Here is a 26,721-nt window from a genome sequence, read left to right as displayed (position 1 = left end):
CATATCAAGTGGGGTCTCAACATCTCATTAAGGGTTAAAGTCATATAAGTCACATGCCTCTGCCGGTTGTCTGATCTTTGTCAAAAATCCTGATACAGATTCCCCTGGTTTTCAAATTGCTGAATAAAACTGATAACATCTCAGAATTAGAAGAGACTTGGGGTCGTAACATTCCTTAACTAAGTCCGTCAACTCTTGAAAGATTTTAGTATTTGGTGCCTCGGAATGTTAGGGTCCTAATAACCAAAAAAGCTTGGCTCAACTAGCTGTCCAGAGAATTACTCATTGCTTGTCATCTGCTCCAATGTCCTTTTCCCTGAAAAATAATGCATTCATTCCACATACAGGGCCCTGTCTTTGGTCAAGCTTCCCAAATAACGACATGATGCCAGAAATGTTTATTGCAACTCAATGGCAACTGTTGCAAGTGAATTTCTTCAGGACCGTACTTTTCTCTCATTGCCACTGAAATAACACCACAGAAGGTGGTATCCCATCATCAAGTCACCTTTTATTTACATGTGGAGAGGTGTTGACACTGATCCAACTCCCTCCGTGCCAGCTCTGAGTGAACAGAACCTCTGACATTCCTGCTTATATCTGTCAGCCAGGGCTCCCTTATTGGTCAAAATGATCAGCCCCAATCAAGGAACTCATTTTCTATGAGGTGTACTGGCTGACCTTGTTACAGTCACTATACCTACCGTCCTCTGGGTGAAAATATTTTTCCTCAAATTCTCTCTTAACTCTCTCTTCACCTTAAAATTATACCCTTTCTGTTAGTGACCCTTCAACAAAAGGGACCAGCTGTTTCCTATCCACCACTCTATGTCCCTCATAATCCTATACACCTGAATTTAGCCTACCTCAGCCTTCTCTGCTCTGTTTTAAAAAAAAGTTTTGTATAGCTCCAACATAACGTCCCTGCTGTTATAATCTGTGCCACAGCTGGTAAAGCCAATTATCCTATATGCAGCTTTAACCATCCTTTTAACTTGACCTGCTCCTGTCAGGCATCTGTTAACAAGTGCCCCAAGTTTCCTTTGTACCTCTGAGGTACCTAGTGTCCTGCTGTTTATTGATTATTATCTTGTTTTATTATTTCTTCCAAAGTGCATCACCTCTCACGTTTCAGGGTTAAATTCCATCTGCCATGGCAGGGCCCCTGCTTTCCAGGAATTTCTGGGCTCAACCATGACTGTGGATCTACTCCCCGGTTGTACCCCTGTCAGTGGAGTAAATGTCAGAGTCATAGTGACTCTTGCTTGGAAATCAGATTACCAATCTAGTGATAACACTAATGAATGGAACCCATTTTCATATAGATCCTTCTACTGTAATAGGGATCCTCAACAGCCAAATATTTTCTATCAATGAAAGCTTTACTTCACTGAAATATAGTGACATTTGATGATACTGTTATGTTGTTGCTGTTCCCTTGGAAAGATGATGCAGACATTGGTCGAGATGAACTATGTGTCCCTGATGTTTGATAAAGTCATAGGCTGTAAATTCTCTGCTAGCACAGGTGTGCCATGACTTTGACTGAAATGAACTGGCAACATATTAGTTGAGGCCATTGTGACTGCCATTTCGAGTACTACTGGTTCTTTTGGACTTTGGCAACAGACCTCCTTGTAGAAATATTTTTTGTTTAGTTTTGTTTGGGGCTGATAGAGTTAAGAGAGACATGATGGTGGATGTAGCTACCTCACCTTGTTCCCTCTGAATTCTTACACCTCTTCATCTTCATCTTCATCCTCTTCCAATAAAACAAATGAGAGTAATCACCTTAGCTGGCAAGTGACTAAAAGCAAAAGGAGTGAACAAAAACTGCTTTAATTGATCAATTTTGAATGCAAATTAAATAAAAGTTCTTGTATTCATATCTTTCGAGTCTGAACTGAATTCTAAAGGATTATTGCCAGTAATTTTAGTTTTACGAAAGCAATTGCCATTTAACTGCACCACAGCATAGTGATGCACAAGTTTATGTTTACAATCTCCCATGATGCTACGTTTACATTAACCTTGACCTGTGCAGTGAGACATAGACACTTCATTATATGGAGAGGCTGTACTTCTCAATGGGTCATGCGAAGACCAAGACCTTCATGAACTTTTCTGAGGCCTGCTACAAATTATTCTGGGAAGTGTTCCTATCATGAGTATTCAAATATGAGATTATAGCCTTTTTTTCCAAAAAGCTTAACCAAATAAGTACTATAAAACTTGATTCATTGTATAATTTGTTTAATGTTCATTAATCAGTTTTAATTTGTTATTCAGTAACTGTAATATAACAGTTTAGTCTATCTTAAGTTTGAATAAATAAAAAATGCAAACAGTATTAAGTAAAGTTGGAATTTTTTTTAAACTGAGCATCATTGAGGAGGAGATTGATTAGCTTCATTTGAAAGTCAAATTCCTAAGTAGAGCACATTCTGCCAAATTTTAATACTATGTAATTTTTAAAATGAAATGCATATGCACAACTCTATTGAAATTTACTTGAGTATTTCATAATCAGTAACAGTTTTCAGAAAATTAAATTTTGCACTGTAGCAATTTTCAAAGTGAGTTGAATAAATGTTTTAATAAACCTTTTAGTATTTGGCAAATATGGAATATGAAGAAAGAGCCTGAATGTATTTCAATTTGTTATTGTTTGCTTTCCAACAAGCTCCAAAATATCATGCAACTATGAATTCTGCCATAATTACTAGATATAACAATTTCTCCCTCAGGACTTTTTTTTATATAGATGATTTTTGCTATATTAACAGCCAATTATGAGCTTGTGGAAGGATTAGCTTCTACAATGAAGTTAAACATCTCTTAGAAACCTACCAGAGTATGAACAAGAATTTTAGCTGAATTATTAATAATTATTACTGTTGTTGCTTGTGAAAAGTGTTCACAATAGTGCACGTTTGCACTGCAGCTTCCCAGCAACAGGATTTTTTTTAATACTTTAACCATATATGGCGATCATTGTTTTTGACTCATGGTACTTGGAGACTCCCATTTCCTGCTAACACAAAAACGAATACTTCTGTGGGAAAGACTAAAGCACATTTGAAAACTTTCTGAAACATTTTAAATACATTGATTTGTGGAAAAGTCTAAATAGCGATTTAATCCAGGCAATGTGACTGGTAAGTCTCTTTTTGGTCCAATCTAAAGGTATGATAATGACAGTTATATTCATATTATAGTTGAAGTGTTGTTTTGTGGGCAGGAAAATGTAATTTTTATTGTAATGTGCTCATTATAACAAAAAAGCCCTAAGATAATTCTAACTGACTGTGAACTGAGAGCGCAGTTCTATTTGACATCCTGTTGTTACTGAATGTGTAGTTAATTATTTTTACTTTTTAGGTATGAATGTGTGCCTGATGCCCAGGAAGAGGAATTCATTTTATATGTGTATAATAATTCTAGTAAAAGAGTTCTTTTAAAAAAGACACCAATCCAATTTGCAACAAAGGAAAGAGTAATTATTTAATGTTTTACCTTGTAACTATGGAGCAGGAGAAGTGTAACCCCAAGTGAACACCTTTTGTTGAGCTTAGAGCCTAAACTCCAGGAAGCCTGCTGTTCCTGTTGGAATTTTTCATTTTAAGCTACGTACTTGATTCTACCTTTATTGCACTGACTGTATTTTGAATGAAGAATATAATTTCTCAACTTGGCAGTGTGGGAGTCTGATTTTTTTTTAAATTGCAGCTGCACTATAGTGGAAAAGTCTGTGCTAGTTTGGAAAATGGTAGGCTGCCAAATCCTTAAATTGTAAAATCATCTTCTATAGCTAAATCAATTACCTCTTTTTTTTCACAGCCTACATTACTACATGAATTATACCACGAATAACTTTGGCTCCAGTGGTATTGTCTTTTTTTAAAAAATATTAAAAGGTTTTCTCATGTAGTGCATGAAATAGGAATGCCATTTTGAATTGCTAAAGTCTTGTTTTGCTTCCAGTTGCTGTTGTTAGTAACTTGCTATTATAGCATTGGTGATAGTTTTTCTATTTAGATAATTGTTTCAAAACAAAACAGCTAAATAATATAACAAGTGCAAGCTAAATGTTCATATGGGCCAGAGGGTAATAATGCAAAGGAACAGCAGACTCAATATTCCTGTTTTAAGCATTTCCTTGTTGAATCAACCAATTATTTTCCTCCTCTTCTCTCATGGTGTATTGGGCACAGGCATTTTCAGTTCAGGGAAATCCACTCCAGACTTATGAGATGTACGATTCCTGTATGTTCTAGCTGTAAGGCTCTGTGTGAAATTAATTTGAGAATTCTCAGTCCAGTTTCTAGCAGTGACAGACATACAGTTCAAAATTGCTCATAATCTCACTCAAGAGGCCACACGATGCAAAAATTGTCTGCTGGATTAGTATGGAGTGGTACTTAGGGTTGAGTTGAAATATGTCCGTGCAGACTGAAGGGAGGTTTACTCTTCTGTCAGCTGTGGTACACATGACCTGGGAGTGCTTATGATTGCCACCAAACAGGATGTGAAGATGCATATCACTGAGAGTTAGCCTTATCTTGGTGAACACAAATACAACAAAATACATGGTTTTGTTGTGAAATATAGAGTAATTATGCTTGTAAAGTTAATTTATACTTTTATATTTGAGTATCTTTAATGTTTTTAAGTAATTTTCCTTTCTTCCTGCTTTTCAACCCATGCGTTACCAGTTGTCCTCAGAAACATAACTAACCTGTCTCTTTATGGAGATATGTCTTTGCAAATCAAGCACCACCCCACGATAATATGGCTGAATGCAAGTATTCAGTGAAATGGAAAAATGAGCCTAGTTTGTTGATTACTTACAAGTGAAATGAAAATGCAATATTCTTGTTGTCAGTATGAAAATAGATAAGATACTGATGGCTTTGGGCATCATTCATATTTTAATCTTCTCAATTTCATAAATTTCAGAAGGTTTAATTAGCTTAAAGATGGAACAAGTTTAATCCTAACAGTACAAAATCAAAAGATTGCAAATTCTAGGCATCTAAAATAAAATTTGAAAATGCTAGAAATATCCAGTAAGTCAGGCAGCCTCTGTGGAGAGACACAGAGTTAACATTTCAAGTTCAATAACTCTTCCTAATCCTAAAGGTATCTCCGTTTCAGCAGATATATTTAAAATGTTCAGATGTGTTTTGATAATCATCAGTTCACATAATAGTTAGAAGAGTATTTCAGAATAATGTGTTTTTTAAAATCAATAAACATTGAGGTAACTGACCTTAAAATTGACAAGTAAAAACTAAATACTTTGGAGAAGAGGAAAGGTAAACAAAGTACTAGATGTGTAACCATGGCAAGACGAAAATTGTGCCATCTGTACTAAAATATATTTTTAAAATATTTGTCTTTTTTGTGAAATTTTATTCTTACAATTCTAGATTATACAAATTAAATTGATGGGACATATGAACTCGTTGAAGTTATTTTGTTTCAGGGTTCCTTCCTGTTTTTGTTGTTTTTTTTAAAAAAAAAGTGTTTGTCTCCCCTTTTTCCTGTCCCACCCTGCTACGCAATGTTCTGTATCCATGAAAACTCAGGCATGCTGCCAACAGTGCTTTAGAACCAGCCAGTATTGTGTGTTAGTGACACAGTTTAGAGGATAAAATATTTCTGGGGATATTTACATGGAATATTAAGTACTCTAATTTGAAATGCATTTTATATAATAGTGTCATAGGTCAAGCAGGTTTGCACAGAAGCTTGTCTTATTTCTGACCATTGCCCTCAATGTGCTTAGTTTTCTGTCAGACCCAAAGCTGATTGTCAGCTCTCATACATTTTAGCAAATCTCTGCTTGACTGAGTTGCATTATTAAATAGACCTGTCCACTTTGGAACCAGGCAAAGTTGTTATGTTTTATGCAAATCTCCCTTTTGCATTCAACCTTTTTTATTGCTTCTTCCTTACTACTCAATTATTATTAGCCGCAGTCAATGCCAACCCAGATGGCAGATGATTCAAGCAGGCTTGGTAACTTACTGTGTAGCAAATTGCAAGAGAAGACTGTAGAACAAACTATGTCACTTCATGTACCATTAGCACAATCATTCTAAAATTCTGTGTAGACTCAGACTTATTACTTATTATGTAAATTTGCATTGAATGTTACTTTTTTTCTTAGCCTTAGAATATGAAAAAATAATTGAATTTTAAAACTATTAATGAGCAATGGGAGGCCTTCAAGCAGGTGATAGACTGGGTACAGACTAGACATTCCCAAGAGGAATACATGAAATGCATTCACAACAAAGTTCTGTGAATGACTCAAGATATAGAGGTTAAAATGGGAAAAACATATAAAGAGCCTTATGATAACTCAGGCATATTATGCTTTTTTTCATTCCTTCTTTCTTTCATTCTTTTGTTCGGTCCTTCTCGCTCGCTCTCAACCAAATCTCGCAATTAGTTCCTTCATGTTTTCAATGAATGTACTATGTTTTAATCAAAAAGAAATTATCTTTGTCCCACACTCTCCTTCCCAAATTTATTGATATTTAAGACTATTTGTGTTTGAATATTTTTCTGTAGACTCCTGCCCATCATCTTATTAGTTTAAAACTTATTTACTCTTTACATTAGGTTCAACTCTCTTTCAACTGGAGTCTGCCACTTAGTACCTCCTTCCTTCTCAGTACTGATACCAGTATGCCACAACAGCCCTACTCATTTGCTTGACATCTCGGTCTCTATGTCAGTTGTCACATGACTCCAGTGGATTTTTATCTTTGTAGACTTGCTTCATTGTTTATTTCCTAACTTGTTGTTGATAAGAAGGACCCCAGCCCTCTGCTTATCTGTGTTGTTTGTTAGAATTAAAGCCCTCCCTTTCCAATTTCCATTCCAAGTACCTGGAACCATCCCTTATCATGGCAGTCTTCTCTGTTATAGACCAGTGCAACCTTACCAAAGTAAAGGCACCAAACTTAAAGGCTCTCCTGCTGGTTGGACAGGACCACCAAGCAACTCTTGGCAAAAAGAGCATTGTTGGCCATGAAGAAAAAGAATGCCACCTTCAACCAAAAACTATCTTTGGTGATGGACTTTCTGTCATAAGACAATAGTTTGAGCCTTAGTGGATAAGTCTCTGTTAGACATTGGCTGGTTTAATTCAAGAGCCTCATTCTGGCATGTCAGTCCCTGCCGTATTCACTGTAGTGGAAGACTGTGCTCTGTTTTTTCTGATCCCTTTTCTAAGCTTACTGAGCTTTTTGTTTATGCATACCTCTTTAAATGCCCTCTGAAATAGTCAGCCGTTGTTGGTCTTCGCCATTAGTAATTATCGCTTAATTATCAGTCTGAGTATTTGCCATCATCACATTTTGCTAACATGCGATGCCCTTATAGTAGTGGAATATATGTTCAGGCAGTTGTGATCCAGTAGCCAATTCATCTTATGGCAGCCTTGTGTACACAGCCATTTCCAGCTAATGAATGCGGCCAAGCCAATCCATGCCTGGTGTGTAAGTATAGAGTTCGAAGAGGGGCGAAGGTTTTGAATTGTATTTGGCAAATACAGGAATAATTTTTTAAAAATATATGGTAGTAAAATGAAAACGGTGCAAGCAGACAGGTGTGATTGTCTGAAGGTTAGCCAATAAACTGTTGTAGGCCGCAAAAGTTTTTTTGCCTTACAAAGAAGACGTTAAACTCATTTGATCTGGAAAGGAAATGCAAGGGAAAAATGTGACATTATTCACATTACTAATCAACCTGGTTGCTGAATAAACAGCTGTGTATCTTAATGTAATTAAATCTCAGAGGCCAAGGAGATGCATTCATGTACCCTTGAGGACATTGTAGGAATTCTGATACAAATCTTCCCAAAATCACTGAATACTGAAGAGGTGCCTGGGGACTGATGAAAGGCAGATGTTGCACCTATTTTTAAAAAAGGTAGCAAATGTGACCCAGAAAATTCCAGATAGTGGGATTACTTAATTGTGGGTAAAGTTATGAGGACTCTTATTGAATATAACATCCTGGAGCAGATGGATGAGAATAATACTGTCCATAAAAGATCACTACCTCATAATGCACATGCCAGAAATAAAGTTATTTATATATTCATGGCAATATCCAATTTTTGAGAAATCACACAGAATCACAGGGTCATAACTGCACAAAAGGAGAGCAGTCAGCTCCATGAATCCATGCCAGCTCTCTGGAGCTATCTCCCACTCTAACCCTCCAGTTTTATTTTCTTTAATTGCCTACCCGATTTCCATTTGCAATCATGATTGTCTCCACTTTCATCACCTTTGTGGACGGCAGATTCCTGGTTATTCTCACTTCCTTACATTCGAGCCTTTTATTGCTTATCTTAAATCTCTGTCCCATAGTCCTTGTATCACTGGCCGACTAACAAGATGACTTTTCTTTGTTTACCTTTTCTAAACGTGTTATAATTTTGTAAGATAGTTTCAAAGATCCATAGGGATCCTCTCATTAGAGAAAAATGATGGTCAGTGAGTTTAACCTAAGAATCACCACAACTCAGCTGATGGGTGAAGTCGAGAAGGTGGGGCTTTCATGGTGAGAATTGAAACCCTGCTGTTGGCAATACTTTGCATCATAAACCAGCCATCCAGCCTATGGAGTATCATTTGTATTCTTTAATCAGATCTCCCATCCATCATCTTTTTGTATCAAGGAGACCAGCTCTTTCACCCTAAGCTAGCCCTCAGTATTGGAACCATTGTAGTAAATTGTTTTGTACCTGATCAAAAACACATCACCAGGTTATAGTCCAACAGGTTTATTTGGAAGCACTAGATTTTTGGGGCGCTGATCCTTCAGGTGGTTGTGGAGTATAAGATCATTAAAGGCAGAATTTATAGCATAAGTTTACCCTGTTAAAGACAGATTTTAACCTCGCATCTTCAATGCATTATCTGACCTGACATGGTACCTATTGTTAAAGTTCACTTAAGAATGTAACTTTAAAAAAAAGTTTTGGGACTTACACGTGAAAGAACTGAAACCAACATGGTCATTCTAAAAGATGAGAGACTTAACAAACAGTCCAGGTCTTTTTCAATATATCATTTCAGTTGCATTACACTGTAAATCTTTGCTATAAATTCTGTGCCATACAATCTTATACTCCACAACCATCTGTTGAAGGCGCAGTCCGCCGAAAACTAGTGCTTCCAAATAAACCTGTTGGGCTATAACCTGGTGTTGTGTGATTTTTAATTTTGTAAACCTCAGTCCAACCCCAGCGACACCACTAACTGCCAGCTCAAAGTGGAGAGGATCTCCAAGAAGATCACTCATATCGACACAGACATCAAGTTTCTGCAGAAATGCATCAAAGCAGGAAAGATCTCAAAAGGATTACTAATCATGAACCCACGCAAGTCGACCTCAACACAAACTACGTGGAGAGATTTTGCCACGGCACCTCTTGCAAACCCCTCAACCATCTTGTGCACCAATTCTACAGCAGGCGCCACAACTTTGAAATTAAGATTGGAGTTCACACTTTCAGCCTGCACTCAGGATACAGCAGTACAGTTAAGTGTCAGTGCCAAATAGGCAAGGCAACAAAACTACACCATGTACGTACACACCAAGAACAAGAAACTGGAGAAACTTGGCATCACACCAACAGTAGCCAAGCCTGCCCTGGCACCGCAGTGGAAAATGTTATCACCACAGGGAAGTCGATCGTCAACTTATCGGACCATACATTTCAACCGGAAGAGATTGAAATTCTTTCCAAGGGGCTCAATTTCTGCCCCAGCATCAAAATGGACTCCATGGGTCTTGCAGCAGACACTGAAGAATTCATCAGACAAATGAGACTCTGGGAATTCTTTCAAGGTGCCAGCAGTGATCCCAATGACCCCACTGACTAACCTGAACAGTCGTCATAGGGATCTGTAGAGGGGTGACCAAAGAAGGAGTCAACTTGGACCCCACCGGAGGGCCGCTGCTTTGGCTTGACATGTATGCTCGAACCGTCAGGAAATATGTAAATGCTAGATTCATCAGCCACATCCACAAAGTAGAGCAAAACATCACCCGATCACAACGTAATGCCATCCATTCTCTCAAAACCAGTCACAACATTGTCGTCAAACCAACAGATAAAGAAGGAGCCATCGTCATTTAGAATAGAACAGTTTACTGCAAGGAAGTGTACCAACAACTGAACAACCAGGAGCACTACAGACAACTACCAGCCGATCCCACCAAAGAACAGGTCTGTGAACTAAAAACATTGATCAGGACTTTGGATCCAGTCCTTCAGATTTCCCTATGCGCCCTCATCCCACGTACTACTTGCGTAGGCGATTTCTACTACCTTCAGAAGATACACAAAGCCAACACACTATCATATCAGGCAATGGGACCCTTTGTGAGAACCTATGTTGAAGGCATCTTGAAACCCATTGTATAAGGACCCCCAGCATCTGTCGTGACACTACAGATTTCTTACAGAAATTCAGCGCCCACTGACCAGTTGAACCGGGAACATTCCTCGTAACGATAGACATTTCAGCACTCTACACAGCATCTCCCACAATGACAGCGTCACGGCAACAGCCTCAACTATTCAACACCAATAACTGCCAATCTCCAAGCACCGTCCTACAATTCATTCGCTTTATCCTTGGCCACAACATTTTCACCTTTGACAGTCAGTTCTTCATCCAGACACACTGAACAGCCATGGGGACCAAATTTGCACCCCAATATGCCAACAGTTTCATGCACAGGTTCGAACAAGACTTCTTTTCTAGGCAGAACCTCCAACCAACAATATACACCAGGTATATTGACGACATTTCCTTTCTCTGGACCCAAGGCAAGGAGTCACCGAAACAACTACACAGTGAGATCAGCAAGTCTCATCCCACCATCAGACTTACCATGGACTACTCTTTAGTATCTGACTCCTTCTTGGACACATGCATCTCCATCAAGGATGGGCATCTCAGCACCTCACTCTACTGCAAACCCTTGGATAACCTCACAACACTACACTTTTCCAGTTTCTACCCAGGACACATTAAAGCAACCATTCCCTATGGACTAGCCCTATGTATACACAGGACCTGCTCAGCTGAGGAGGAACGTGACAGGCACTTAGAAGTACTCAAGGATGCCCTCATAAGAGCAGGGTACAATGCTCAACTCATCAGCCACCAGTTCTGACGTGCCACAGTGAGAAACTGTAATGATCTCCTTAGGAGACTGACAAGAGCTGCAGCTACCCTTCATTGTTCAGTACTTCCCAGGAGCCAAAAAAACTACACCATGTTCTTCACAGCTTGCAACACATTATTAAGTAACGAACAATGTTAATGCACCAGCAACATGACCTGTGTGAAGTACTTACCTCACTCAGCAAATGGGTCGTCTTTGTCTTTTATTATATATTTGGAACTTTAACTGTTTCTTAAATTAAGTGGTTTCTCAAATGATTCTTAAATTAAAGAAGCAGGTGCAGTCTTAAGCTCTTTTGGCTTTTCTAACTAACTAATAGGCATTCGCTGAAATGAGGACATACACATGGTGGGATCATTATCAAATTCTAGTTCCATCTTAGCAAACCAAATCCTCATTGCCTTTAGCATTTACAGCAATAGAGTCAACTGCAGTACAGAATGCAATCTTGTTAAACATTTAATGAAATTAAGTTATTGAAAAAAAGGCATTGTTTTAGTATTCTCCAAGTTGTAGGAACTGGTCAGATGGTATTCCTTATTCTCCATGTAGCTGAGGTGTTCAAAACTAGTGGACATAAATAAGTTAATTTTAGATCAGTCATAATCTCATTGAATAGCGGAGCAGGCTCAATGGGCTTGCTGGCTGATTTCTTCTCCATCTCGTTAATCCAATAAGGAAGCAGAAATGTAGTGGTTGAGGAGAATAGATAAATAAATTTATGGGAAGTTGAATAAACACAAGAAAGAAATCTTAAAAGAATATGTTGTATGATGAGCTGAACATAGTAAGCAGCTTATGTGGAACATAAACACTAGCATAGGGCAGTTTAACCAAATGGCTTGTTTTGCTGTGGTATGTGAAGATAAAAATAAAGTGGAATTTATCACTGACACACATCCTTCTATCTGAGCTTTATTTTTTATCTGAAGACATGCTTTCAAAGATAGTTGATTCACAAAATCGCAATTATTATAGTGCAGAAGGAGGCCATTTGGCCCATCCCATCATTGTCTCTTTGTGCCCATCTTATGTTTTATTTTGTACTTTTTAGTATTTGCCAAATATTTTATATGGCCCAAAATCCAACACCTTCATGACCAAGGCTATAAGTTTAGATTTGCTAGATTTTGTAAATTTCATAGCTAAATTGAGTGAATAAGAGAGACATGGCACTGCTGTCTCAGTGTCATGCACACAGGTTTGATTCTAGCCTTGGTGATTGTGTGGAGTTTGCACGTTTGCCCTGTGTCTGCATGGATTTCTGTCAGGTGCTTGGTTTTCTCCCACATTCCAAAGATGTTCAGGTTTGGTGTATTGCTAAATTGCCTTGTGTCCAGGATGTGCAGGCTAGGTGGATTAACCATAGTAAATGTGGGGATAGGGAGAGAAGGTGCGTCTGAGTGGGATGCTGATCGGATGGTTGGTGCAGACTCGATGGGCCACATGGCCTCTTTCCACACTGTAAGGATCTTATGAAAGATAATTTTTCTTAAACTATGATAAAGATTGTATTAAAGCATATATGTAATGTTTGAAAAAAGGTTTTACTTTCTACTTAGCAAGTCTTCCTGTTAATTGCTTCCATATTAAAAGCATAGGATAATCACATGATAGGGTACAAGAGAACGAACAGTAAGTAGACAAGGGTCGGGTAGTTTGCACCAGGCGGAGGTGGGTTTGAGGGTCGTTCAAGTTGATTCAGACCATAGGAATTGGATCGGCAAACAACTGTAAACAAAGAAGCGCAGTCGGTGATTAGTTCAATATGCCACTGAGAAATAATGCCTAGCTGAGTTGTCTCAGTATCCAAAATATATTTAACAGAAAAACAAATGGAATATTTTCAAAAAATGTCTGGTTTCCAGACAGTCAAATTTAGGACATGCAACTAGTTGTAAATGAAAATAATGGGTGCTACACTCTGTTAAACTAATTTGAAATCTGAAATAGGTACTGCTGGTGTACCAAGAAGACTGTTGAATCCAACAATCCATTAACTGCATGTAGAGTAATTGGCAAATTGCAGGTTGCCCAGGGTGATTTATAGGAGACAGCTTCTGTATTGTAGGGAACAATATCTGCCGATGGAAAGCACTGTGAAATCACTTACAGAGAAAATGGTATTATTAAAAGCTCCAACTCTAACACCTGCTCTGTTAATATAACCAAATATTAGGCCCCATAACAGGACACAGAACAGATAACATCTGTTTGGGTCTACAGCCATGAGAAAAAAATCTGGATTGTTAAAAGTATGAGACATTTCATAAATGAAAAGGCTGACAATTTGTGTCAGTTTGAGAAAAATAAACAGCTGTGCTGGTGAAAAGGCTGGCCTGGTGACCACGCTAGGAATCATTTTTACTCAGGAGTGTTGCTGATTACTTGCAGCAGCAGCTTCATTTTGAAATGCTGGCAATTATTTCTGTCTATTTTCCATCCTGTTATTGAAGTTGAACATTAATTGGTTCTCTCGTGGATAAGTCATTTGATTCATTGTTCTACTTTTTTATTGGAAACCTAAACAGCTATATTCTTGGCTTTATAATTTGTGAATTTGGAGCCCTTCTGTCCTTCTTCATTGCAATATGCTATGACTTTAATCCACTGATTTCCTAATCTCTGAACTGCTTCACAAGTAATTCCCTGTGCAACAACCAAAACAATACCCTGCTATTATTGTACATCTTCTGGTAATGGGTTAAGGTGCATCTATGGCTCATTTTGACTGCAATCAAATTTACTAATTCATTGTACATTGCAGTGCAAAAGCCTTGAATTATTCTTGAGCTGCTTGAGGAGATGGTGGTGAGTTTCCCTCTGAACCACTGTCGTCCATGTGCTGTAGATAGGTCCACAATGCTTTGATTTCGACCTAGCGATTGTAGAGGAATATGATATATCTTTATCAGGCTGATGAATAGCTTAGATGACAACCTAAAGGTGGTGGTGTTCCTATGTATCTTACTTCTGTTGAAGTTGGTTGGTATTGGGTTTGGAAAGTACTGTCTAAGGAGCCTTGGTAAATTTCTGCAGTGCATCTTGCTTATGGTAGACAGTCCTGTTACTGAATGCCAGTGGAGCAGCGAGTGAATATTTGTGGATGTGATGCAGGACTGTGCAGGCACAGAACTGTGTGTGGGGTGCGGGTGATAGTTGGCAGGGGTGTCAACAAGATCTGTCAGACAGGTGCTAGCAGCTCTTGCACTCAACTTTACCATGGAGTTTATGACTGCTACTGGAAGAGCTCATGAGAATTCCAAGACCATGGTCAATTCAGGACTAATGTAACTGATATGTGGGAGAAGTGGGGAGAATGTGGGGCAGGATGCATTGCAGGTAAAATAAAAGTGAATGGCCCCCGGCACAGATGTCTAGACTTTTGATGAGGCTCTGATTGCCTTTGATCAATGGGGCCCTGGTCATTGCTTTACATTTGTGTAGCTCAAATGTTTCTTGCCACTTGCTAGTCAAAATTAGAATGTTGTCCAGATGTTGCTGCGTGTGGACACTGACTGCTCAACTTCAGAGGATATGGTGGTGAATGATGTTGAACATGGCGGTCATCAGCATAATGTCATTAAGTTTGATGCCATTGGACAAGTGAAACTTTGCAGCATTATTTATAAATATGTTCACATAAATACACTGAAACTTAAGGTTTCTGAATTTGGAAATGGTTATATTTAAAACAATGTCTTTAAAGGATCCTATCTAAACTGCAATTACATATTGTGTAATATCTACTCATGATGTGGTTACTCTGGTAACCATTTAATAGGTAGAATTACTGAACTTTTCTTGTATGGTTGGAATGGTATTTGTGGAGCATTGTTACAAGGTTAAACCTGTCGCAGCTGACCACGCACCACTCACCCAGGGCTATTAAACAGGATCCTCCAATTTGCATTGTAAGAAGTGAAGAATTTTTTTAAATGGCAAATATATAGATTATTCATGCATTAAGGATATCAGATATTTTTAAAGACACTGTAACAATTTTTCTTTGAAAGTAAAGCTAATTAAAAGACCTACAAGGAAGTTGTGAAGAGAGCAATATGGTACATTTGATTAATTTATTTCTACCTTTAAGGGAACCTGAAAGAAATGTTTCTTTAATGTTGTCAGCACTTCTACCAGTCCCTTTTGGCTCAGTAATTACATTGTTACAGAGCCAAGTCTTATTGGAGTTAAAGATATACTGGTGACATTTCCACCAAATTGATAATAAAAGGAAGCTTCTTGACTCATAAGAGTACTGTCAGCCCAATTTTTTTTAACCAGTTTAAAGGCCCAGATAAATTCAATAAAGTGATAAAACTTTACTATTTTTTATCATGTGCTGTTTTTCAGCTATTTTTCTAAGCTGTGTGCAACTGCAGTTTGACATTTCTATAATGCACAATTTTGCAAAATTATATGAACTAATGCATTCAGAGTGTTCTGTTCTCTGATGAAATTGGTCTAAGGTCATTATTTATGATATTCACAGATATTTTTAACATTCACTTCAGCACAAAGAGGATAATGATTTATTCTGTGCGTAGCAGATTCCATTGAATGCAACACAGATTTTACATGAGTAAAAAGATGTTCGTTCTTGGTGCCAGGAGCAGTTGAAAGATAATTAACATAGGTAAGTTGAATAAAGGTATTTAAAAACACCCATTTATGACAACAACCTTGGGAATAGCCTTCAGGAATCTTTTAAGAGGGGATCAGTTAGCTGAGTTGACTGGACAACTGGTTTGTGAAGCAGAATGATGCCAATGGTGTGGATTCAATTCCCACATTACATGAAGTTACCTTGAAAGATTCTCCTTCTCAATCCCTCCCCTCACTTGAGGTGTGGTGACCTTCGGGATAAACCACTAAGAGTCATCTCTCTCTAATGAGAGTGCAGCCCTTTAGTTTGATACGATGGTCAGTTAGCTGAGCTAATTGGATGACTGGTTTGCAATGCAGAATGATGCCAACAACATAGATTCAGTGTTCATGCTGGCTGGAGATACCATGAAGGTCCTAGCTTCTCAAACTCTCCCCTTGTCTGAGGTGTGAGGTTTCTTGGGTTAAACCACCGCTAGTTGCTTCACCCTCTAATTAGAGAGCAGCCTGTAGTCCTCTGGGACTATGGTGACTTTGCCTTACCTTTTTACCTTTACAGGCACAGCATTGTCAAATTCCTAAGTCGAATTTTAAAAACTGGCATCTGAGCATTTTGAACAGCCATCATATTGGTATACACATTTTAAAAAAATGGCAAACAGGGCCTCATCTGGTATAGGCATTTGACCTTTTGCATAAACAAGTAAGACTTCACCATCTGTTTGATTTTCCTTTCTCAAATTGATTGTCCTGAACTCAGGCCTTAATGATACCTGCTGATCATAATACCGGACAAGTCCGATCCAAAACAGAGAATTAGCTTGACAGATCATATTTTATTTTATTTTGGTTTTGATGAAGTGGACTCTCACTGAAACCTAAGCATGTAATGCTGTAGATTTTCTTTAACAGCACAGTGGCTCAGTGGTTAGCACTGTTGCCTCTCAGTGCCAGGGACTTGGGTTCGATTCCAGCCTCAGGCGACTGTCTGTGTGGAGTTTGCACATTCTCCCTGTGTCTGTGTGGGTTTCCTCCAGGTGCTCTGGTTTCCTCCCACAATCCAAAAAAAATGTGCAGTTTAGAAGAATTAGCTGTGCTAAATTGCCCATAATGTTAGGTGTATTAGTCAGGGGTCAGTGTAGGGTCATGAGTCTGGGTGGGTTACTCTTCGGAGGGTCGGTATGGACTTGTTGGGCCGAAGGGCCTGTTTCCACACTGTAGGGAATGTAATCTAATAAAAAGGAAGTTTATTGGAAAAGAAATGAAGATAAAATAGAGTAATCCAAATGTATATTACAAACTCAAAGATTTTTAAACACACTAAAAAATGTACTATTGTCCCAAAGCACGCCTTTTTCAGTTGGAAAAAAAATTGTATAATACCCAAAATGCCACCATTGGTACATTAGCCAAAACACTACTCATATAATTGTCACACCTGAGGCCCTATATCTAACACCTCAATAGGCTTAGATCACTTGTGATTTAACTTTTTAGACTTGAACTACAGATAGTTGTTTGCATTGTTATCACACCTGCTTAAATGTAAACAACTTTAAGTAATCTCTTCAGGGTTTTATCCAACACTTCTGGTCTGAGGCTAATACTAACTCTTGACCCGAGGTAAATTAATTCACTATATGTCCTTCCCTTCTCAGGAGCGTTGCTCTTTACAGCCATCCTTATTCCAAGGTCTTCACAGGACTGCCCACACAAAATTAAAAGTGTAATTAAAATCTCTCCCAGGTATGTGTGTTTCCCTTATGGTTAACAAAGAAAAGGTTCCAGAATGCCATAATAAACCTTGAGGATGCACTATTTACCTTGCAGGGTCACAATACAATCTAAATAATAAAGGTCCATTAGCAATGCACAAAACTCATTAGTTCTAAAGCCAGGCCTGAAAAAACATTTTTAAACGGAATCACCATGGCTGTAGAAATGCTTAAAACGTAACTATTAAACTCAGACACACAGAAAACCAACTAGTTACTAACGCAGAAACCAGAAATTCAACCTCTCAACAAATAACATTTAAAAATTGCATTTAAACTTCGCCACTTTTGTCAGAAACCAACCTTCATCCAGAGAAACCAAGTCTACATGCAGCCAAACAGTTGAAAGCTGCCACAAAATTGAGAGTTATTTTAAATTTCTGACTGAACCATGGATCATTACTGGCCAGTGTTCAACTATATGCCCCCAAATCTCAGTTCCTTCTCTCCCAGTCATTTACCATTTTGTTAGTCTGGTCCCTACAGATGACTTCTAGGAGAAAGTGAGGACTGCAGATGCTGGAGAGCAGAGCTGAAAATGTGTTGCTGGAAAAGCGCAGCAGGTCAGGCAGCATCCAAGGAGCAGGAGATTCGATGTTTCAGGCATGAGCCCTTCAGGAATGAGGAAAGTGTACCAAGCTGGCTAAGGTAAAAGGTAGGGAGGAGGGACTTGGGGGAGGGGCGTTGGGAATGCGATAGGTGGAAGGAGGTTAAGGTGAGGGTGATAGGCCAGAGTGGGGGTGGGGGCGGAGAGGTCAGGAAGAAGATTGCAGGTTAGGAAGGTGGTGCTGAGTTCGAGGGTTGGGACTGACTCCCTCCGTTCCAACCCCAACATCACTATCAAACCGGCAGACAAGGGAGGAGCGGTAGTAGTTTGGCGCACCGACCTTTACACTGCTGAGGCTAAACACCAGCTCGCGGACACCACCTCCTACTGCCCCCTTGACCATGACCCCACCTCCCACCACCAAACCATCATCTCCCAGACCATCCATAACCTCATCACCTCAGGGGATCTCCCATCCACCGCCTCCAGTCTCATAGTCCCACAACCCCGCACCGCCCGTTTCTACCTCCTGCCCAAAATCCACAAACCTGACTGCCCCGGCCGACCCATTGTCTCAGCCTGCTCCTGCCCCACTGAACTCATCTCTGCATACCTCGACACGGTCCTGTACCCCTTAGTCCAAGAACTCCCCATCTATGTTCAGGACACCACCCACGCGCTCCACCTTCTCCATGAGTTTCGCTTCCCCGGTCCCCAATGCCTTATCTTCACCATAGACATCCAGTCCCTATACACCTCCATTCCCCATCACAAAGAACTCAAAACCCTCCGCTCCTTCTTTTCCCGCCGTACCAACGAGTACCCTTCCACTGACACCCTCCTTCGACTGACTGAACTGGTCCGCACTCTCTACAACTTCTCTTTCCAATCCTCCCACTTCCTCAAAACCAAAGGAGCAGCCATGGGCCCCAGCTATGCCTGCCTCTTCGTAGGATATGTGGAAGATATGTAGGATATCTTCCGCAGCTACACTGGCACCAACCCCCACCTTTTCCTCCGCTACATCGATGACTGTATCGGGGCTGCCTCATGCTCCCACGAGGAGGTTGAACAGTTCATCCACTTTACCAGCACCTTCCACCCCGACCTCAAATTTACCTGGACCGCCTCAGACTCCTCCCTCCCCTTCCTAGACGTCTCCATTTCTATCTTGAGTGACCGAATCAACATGGACATTTACTATAAACCGACCGACTCCCACAGCTACCTAGACTACACCTCCTCCCACCCTGCCTCCTGTAAAAACGCCATCCCATATTCCCAATTCCTTCGTCTCCGCCGCATCTGCTCCCAGGAGGACCGGTTCCAATACCGAACAACCCAGATGGCCTCCTTCTTCAAAGACCGCAATTTAACCCCCAGACCTGATCGACGATGCTGTCCACTGCATCTCCTCCACTTCCCGCTCCTCGGCCCTTGAGCCCCGCCCCTCCAATCGCCACCAGGACAGAACCCCACTGGTCCTCACCTACCACCCCACCAACCTCCATATACAGCGTATCATCCGTCGTCGTTTCCGCCACGTCCAAACGGACCCCACCACCAGGGATAAATTTCCCCCCCCCTCCCCTCCCCTATCAGTGTTTCGAAAAGACCACTCCCTCCGTGACTCCCTCGTCAGGTCCACACCGCCCACCAACCCAACCTCCACTCCCGGCACCTTCCCCTGCAACCGCAAGAAATGCAAAGCTTGCACCCACACTTCCCTCCAAGGCCCCAAGGGATTAGATTAGATTAGATTAGATTAGATTACTTACAGTGTGGAAACAGGCCCTTCGGCCCAACAAGTCCACACCGCCCCGCCGAAGCGTAACCCACCCATATCCCTACATGTACATATACGTCTACATCTACCCCTTACCTAACACTACGGGCAATTTAGCATGGCCAATTCACCTGACCTGCACATCTTTGGACTATGGGAGGAAACCGGAGCACCCGGAGGAAACCCACGCAGACACGGGGAGAACATGCAAACTCCACACAGTCAGTCACCTGAGGCGGGAATTGAACCCAGGTCTCCGGCGCTGTGAGGCAGCAGTGCTAGCCACCGTGCCGCCCTTCCATATCCGCCACAAATTCACCTGCATTTGTGGAGACAGGCCACCTACTTGCAGAACGTTTCAGAGAACACCTCTGGGACACCCAGACCAACCAACCCAACCACCCCGTGGCTCAACACTTCAACTTCCCCTCCCACTCCACCAAGGACGTGCAGGTCCTTGGACTCCTCCATTGCCAGACCATAGCAACACGATGGCTGGAGGAAGAGTGCCTCATCTTCCGCCTAGGAACCCTCCAACCACAAGGGATGAACTCAGATTTCTCCAGTTTCCTCATTTCACCTCCCCCCACCTTGTCTCAGTCCCAACCCTCGAACTCAGCACCACCTTCCTAACCTGCAATCTTCTTCCTGGCCTCTCTGCCCCCACCCCCACTCCGGCCTATCACCCTCACCTTAATCTCCTTCCACCTATCGAATTTCCAACGCCCCTCTCCCAAGTCCCTCCTCCCTGCCTTTTATCTTAGCCTGCTTGGCACACTTTCCTCATTCCTGAAAAAGGGCTCATGCCCGAAACGTCGATTCTCCTGCTCCTTGGATGCTGCCCGACCTGCTGCGCTTTTCCAGCAACACATTTTCAGCCCTTCAGATGACTTCTCAATCTTGATTATTTTACCCCCACCCCTGTTTAAGAGACCTGCATTAAGGCAGATATGGCCTTTGCCAAAAGCTGTATTCCCACCCTCTCCCCTTACCCCTTTTAATAGCCTGTCCTACTCTGCAAAGCCTGATTTGTTTGTTTATTTTCTAAATCATAATGGATTTTCAAAAGGAATGGTTCCTAGTGCCCCTTTGTCTCAAAGCATCAAGCTGGTACTAAGCTTCAAAGTCAGCAGAAACTCCTGAGCACTTACTGTAGACAAATCTGAATGCTTAAACTTTCTCAGTTCCAATAACTTGTAGATTTCTATCGAAATTTTCCTAACCTGGAAGCTGACCATACCAAACATTTCTGCTACTATAACTAGCTACCCTGAACTCCCACTAAAATTTACTTCTGAGCTTTGGGCAGCACGATGGCTCAGTGGTTAGCACTGCTTCCTCACAGCACCAGGGTGCCAGGTTCGATTCTAGCCTTCGGTGACTGTCTGTGTGGAGTTTGCACATTCTCCCCGTGTCTGCGTGGGTTTCCTCTGGGTGTTCCAGTTTCCTCCCATAGTCCAAAGATGTGCAGGTCAGGTGAATTGGCCATGTTAAATTGCCCATAGTGTTAGGTGCTTTAGTCAGAGAGAAAATTGGTCTGGGTGGGTTTGTCTTCAGAGGGTCAGTGTGGACTTGTTGGGCCGAAGGGCCTGTTTCCACACTGTAGGTAATCTTATCTAAAAAAAACTCAACTCTGTGTTCTGAACTCCAGTGAGTTCTGTATTCTGAAGTGAAAACTAGTGGCTAATGGTTTTCCACAATGTGTCACAACCAGGACTTCAGTCGCATCCTTTCTGAACAATGCTGAGTTTAGGTCGCTGTTACAGAATTACTTGTTTTTTTTTCTTATTAAACGTAAACCTTCAGAGAACGGTATTAGAAATCACACAACACCAGGTTATAGTCCAACAGGTTTATTTGGAAGCATTAGCTTTCGGAGCGCCGTTCCTTCATTAGAACCACCTGATGAAGGAGCGGTGCTCCGAAAGCTAGTGCTTCCAAATAAACCTGTTGGATTATAACCTGGTGTGTGATTTCTAACTTTGTCTACCCAAGTTCAACACCAGCCACTCCAATTCGGAGAACTAGCATCAATCAGCCTATATTTTTAAAACCATCCAATTTCCAAAATTATCATGTATAACACACCTTTCATCAGTGCTGAGAAGATAATGGTAAAATGAATTAGAGTCAGCATGGATTTTTAAAATAACAAACGTTTGATAATTCTTTTGGAGTTTATTTGAGGATGTTGCTTCTAGCATGAGGAAAGTAGAACCAATGGGTGTAGTGCATTTAGATTTTCAGCAAGTTTTTGACAAGGTTTCACATGGAAAGCTAGTCATAAATTGAGGAATGCATTAGATTTGTGGTGATATACCAGTATGGGTTGAGAGGTTATTAATAGATAGTAAGCAATGAGTAGAAATAAATGGGTCATTTGCAGGATAGCAGGCTGTTACTAATGGGGTAGTACGAAGGTACTAGGGCCACAGCTATTTGCAGTCTATTGAAGTGATTTGGATGTGGGAATCAATTGTTATATCTTTAAATTTGCTGATGGTACTAAACTGCATTGGAGTGCAAGTAGGATGCAAGGAATCTTTAAGTGGACTTGGACCACTCTGTGAATGAGCTAGAATATGACAGATGGAATATAATGTGAATAAGTGTGAAGTTATCCACTTTGGTAGAAAAAAACAGGAAAACACTATTTCTTTGGTGCAGGATTGGAAGTGTTAGTGCCCAAACAGACCTGGGTGTTCTTGCTCATGTGTTACTAAAAGTTAGTATGCAAATACAGCAGTCAATGACTGAAGCAAATGGCATGTTGACCTTCATCACAAGGGAATGTCTTGCTACAGTTGTAAGCAACATTGGTGACACTGCGCATGGAGTACTGTCTATAGTTTTGACTGTATAAAGAAGATCATATTTGCCATAGACAGAGTGAAACAGCGGTTCACTAGAGTAATCCCTCGGATGGTGAGATGCTCTTGAGGGGAAATTCTGGAAATTAGACCTCTTGTCTAGAATTTCAAAGAATGGGAGGTGATCTCATTGATACTTATAGAAATAGTACAGCACATAACAAATTGGATGTAGATAGAATGTTTCCATTAGCTAGTGAATCTAGAACCAGGGACTTGGCTAAGAATAAGAGCTCATCCATTTAAGATTGTGATGTGGAATAATTTCTTTACTTGCAATTCTTTGGGATAGAGTGCTGTGATGAATACGTTCAGGACAGACATTGTTAGATTTCTGGAGACCATGACATCAAGGGATATGGAGCTAGCATGGGAAAGTAGCTTAGAGGCAGATGATCGATCATGATTTAATTGAATGGTGGAGCAGGCTTAACAGGCTGAATGGTCTCCTCTTCCTGTTCCTTTTTTTTGAGTTTTCTTTACAGCACCTAAGATACATTACTGATCTAAATTATATATGTAACTTATTTTTTTGCCAGATTTAGAGCACAGTTGTGATTTTGAGGAAAATATTTCCAATCAAATTTAAGAATATCGATAATCTCAATCCTTGTATAATTGATGAGCACATATTTCTTTTGAGGTATCACGAAAACAAAGTAACAAAAACAGAAAGTGAAACTATCCTTGATACTGGTAACACCAGCAATGACTGCTGCTCAGTTATTTACTCCAACTTTCAAGCAAAGTATATTGTACTTGCAGTTTTAACTGTTAAGTATTTATTCACAGGAAAGTATCAGATATAGAAAATGGTGTATATTTATACAGCCAAATCTAAAGGTAAAGTCACTGTAGTTCTACCAGATCATAGGGCTGCTCTTTCGAGCGATACAACTGCTGGTAATTTAACTTGAAGATCCCCATGCCTCAAATGAGGAGAGAGTTTGAAAGAGAATGCTTCATAGTAACCTCAGCCAGTGTGGGAATTGTTGGTGTCACTCTGCATTGCAAAGCAGCTGTCCAGCCAGCAGAGTTAACTGACCCCATAGCGAAATCTATAATGTATAAGTATACTTCAGAATATATTTTGATCTTGTTCATCAAGGTCATCTAACTTTTTTTCCTTTTCTCTTTTCCAATCACTTTTTCAAAGTGATTTGTCTAACTCACTTATCCTGGGAGGCTTAAAGTGACTTGAAGTGAAGTTGCTGTCAGAGAGTGGCTGGCTTTGGGCAACCTTCCTCTTGCACTGTCAGTGATTGCCTGTATTTCATGTGCAAGTTTTGAAATATAACTTTCTTTAGCCTAAATCATGAAACACCTTAATCTAAATATGTTTTGCTTATTTCTGAAAAATTGAGGTGGCTAATTAAAATGGGAGTTGAATGTACTTCTGTGGTATCTGTCTATCACTACACTGTACACGTGATATCCATATGTCACCAGAATGTAACTATGTGGTACCTACTTGCTGAAGAATAACTTTACAGAATACTTCGTGTATTTTCTGTATCTATTGAGGTTTATCTCAGAACTATGACATTTTGGGTGTTTGCTTTAATAATGTAGTCAAGTTATGTAAAATTGTTTTCTGACATTCATTTCCTCAAAATGATGCATGCTGCATAATTGTTTTGGCATGACTATTTCATTAATTTCTCGTTTGAACTAAATACACTGGAAAAGGCTCATGGACATGGTTAAATATTAGCTTTTTTGTTTAAGTTCAAGGAGCTTTCAAGCATCCTGCTAAAATTTGAAGACCTCATTGGGAGTACAGCCAAAAGACACTGAGCACAGTGTTTGTGTGATGGAAGCAGAAAGTAGTAATGTTCTTGAGCAAAGCTTTATAGCTTTAGTAATTTGCGATTATTGTTGACAAGCTAAAGTTTGTCTTTAATTTTAAATGTGATATATTATGGATATTTTTAAGATTCAAAGTTTTACAGTGTGAACATTAGGGTACAAAACACATGTTTGTGTTTTTGTGTGAAATTTGGTCATCCATTAAGTCAAAATGGCAGGCAACTCAGTAAAAATTGTGGACAAAGCAGTTTCAATGCATCTTATGTTAATATTTGCTTGGTGCTCTTCAGTAACTCTTGATGCAATGGTACAATTTCAGTGGTTTTGTTGTCATTTGATACGATGGCAACCAGCTTCACAACACAAAATGTATTTTGCAAAGTACTTTTTTACTTGTTGAGATAAACACGCAATTCAATGCATTGGATAGTGGTTTTAAAGAAGATTTAAATTGGTTTCAGACAGGGTATTGAGTTTGGCCAATATACTTCAATCAACATCTTAAAATAATTACCTGGCCTCCTTCAGATGCTTTTGGCAAAAAATTGTGTGAGTGAATTGGCTGCTATTGTACATTTCAGTAGCAACCAGATTTCAAAAAGTATTCAACTTTCTGTAGAACACATTGAGGTCATGAAAGATGCTGTATAAATGCAAAATGCTTTCTTGCAGGTACTTCCTTTTTATTCCAAGGGCTAAGGAAGATGAGCTAGTAAACTGCTGAGGCCAACTGGAATGGACAGTGACTAGCAGGTGGATTAGCTGCTTGAAAGTATATTTTTAAAACATTGTGCATTAGGGTGTTGCAGAGTCATATACTTGCATACAATGTTATGTATTTGGATTTTCAAAAAACCTTTGAAGGGGCATTACACCGAAGGCTTGTGGTGAAAGTTAGGGCTTAAGTCCAATCAGGAAATAAGGCACTATTTGTTATTGCAATTGACTTAAGACTGTGGAACTTGCTGCCACTAGAAGTGGTGGGTGCAATTGCCTTAGGTGCTTTCAAAAGGAAACTTTGAGGGAAGAGAATAGAAGAATGAAGTGAAAGGTTGACATAAGATCATTGGAATAGATAGATAGGCATGAAATGTAAACACCAATATGGACTTGTTAGGCTGAATGATGTGCTTCTGTACAGTACATTCATATAATTTTGTGTAATACCTCATTGCATGCTATTCTCGTCACAATTTTTTTCTAATTTTTAAATTTTACACTGAGAAATATTGTTTCTTTCTCCAGCATTCTCTGTTTGTTAATATCACAAGGGGAAGAGTTCCAATTTCTGACAAGAGATTTTGAAAAGGGTTCCTGATGAAGGGCTTATGTCAAAAACGTTGACTCTCCTGTTCTTTGGATGCTGCCTGACCTATTGTGCTTTTCCTGTGCCATGCTATTCAGCTCTGATTTCTCTAGCATCTACAGTCCTCACTTTCTCCCTTCCTTCAGTAATGCAAAGCTATACTAGTATGCTGATAGTTCTCTCATGTTACAGAACTGTCAATGGAAGGCAAATCATATGGTTTTTAACAGCAGTCAGCTGCTGTATTCTGGAATGTAAAGGTCCAGGTTAACAGGCAGCCACTTCGATGACTACTGTCAGACAGTAATTACCAAGTAAGGGTACTAGCAAGGCAAGGTACCAGATGGGTAGGGTGCCAAATAGGTGGGGTTCAGAGCCAGGTGGATGAAATGTCAAGGAAGTAGAATGCCAGAGGTGTCAGATGCCAAGTGGGTAGGCTGTTGGATGAGTACAGTAAAAGATGGATGGGAGATATTGGATTGGGGATCAGGGGGAGTATAGGAAGGTGTGTCAGTTCCGAGGTGGATAGGTGAGTTGCAGAGGCAGCTAAAGGCAGAACAGGTCAAGCAGAGAGGGGGAAGGAGGAGAGAGCATGGCCGGAGTGTCAGGTACCAGAGGGGGAGAGGGATCTAGAGTCTGTAGGTGGTGTAGATGAAGGTAGGTATAGAGTCAATTGAATGGTTATTTGGGAGTGTAGTCTAAATTTTCCTATGAAATTATTTACTTACTTTCAATAGAACCTTCCAAATGCTTTAATTTTAAATTGATACTTTCAGAGGTTCCAAGCTTAG

The 26,721-nt window shown here is 40.1% G+C and overlaps 1 protein-coding gene across 8 annotated transcripts in view; it reads left to right on the top strand.

The window, feature by feature from the left end:
• The window catches only part of LOC140469406 (disabled homolog 2-interacting protein-like), a 705,419-nt gene that overhangs the window by 545,709 nt on the left and 132,989 nt on the right, over window positions 1-26,721 (top strand). The window contains exon 1 of one of the 8 annotated variants that reach the window (XM_072565897.1): window positions 3,139-3,158. The exons of the other annotated variants lie outside the window; for them this stretch is intronic. The gene's annotated coding sequence lies outside the window, so the exon portion shown is untranslated. Of the gene's footprint in view, window positions 1-3,138; window positions 3,159-26,721 lie in introns of those variants that run through there. 8 annotated transcript variants of the gene reach the window in all.

Source organism: Chiloscyllium punctatum, chromosome 49 (genome assembly GCF_047496795.1).
Source record: "Chiloscyllium punctatum isolate Juve2018m chromosome 49, sChiPun1.3, whole genome shotgun sequence".
Lineage (NCBI taxonomy): Eukaryota > Metazoa > Chordata > Chondrichthyes > Orectolobiformes > Hemiscylliidae > Chiloscyllium > Chiloscyllium punctatum.
The sequence above is the reverse complement of the archived record's forward strand: the minus strand, read 5'-3'. Positions and strand labels throughout refer to the sequence as shown.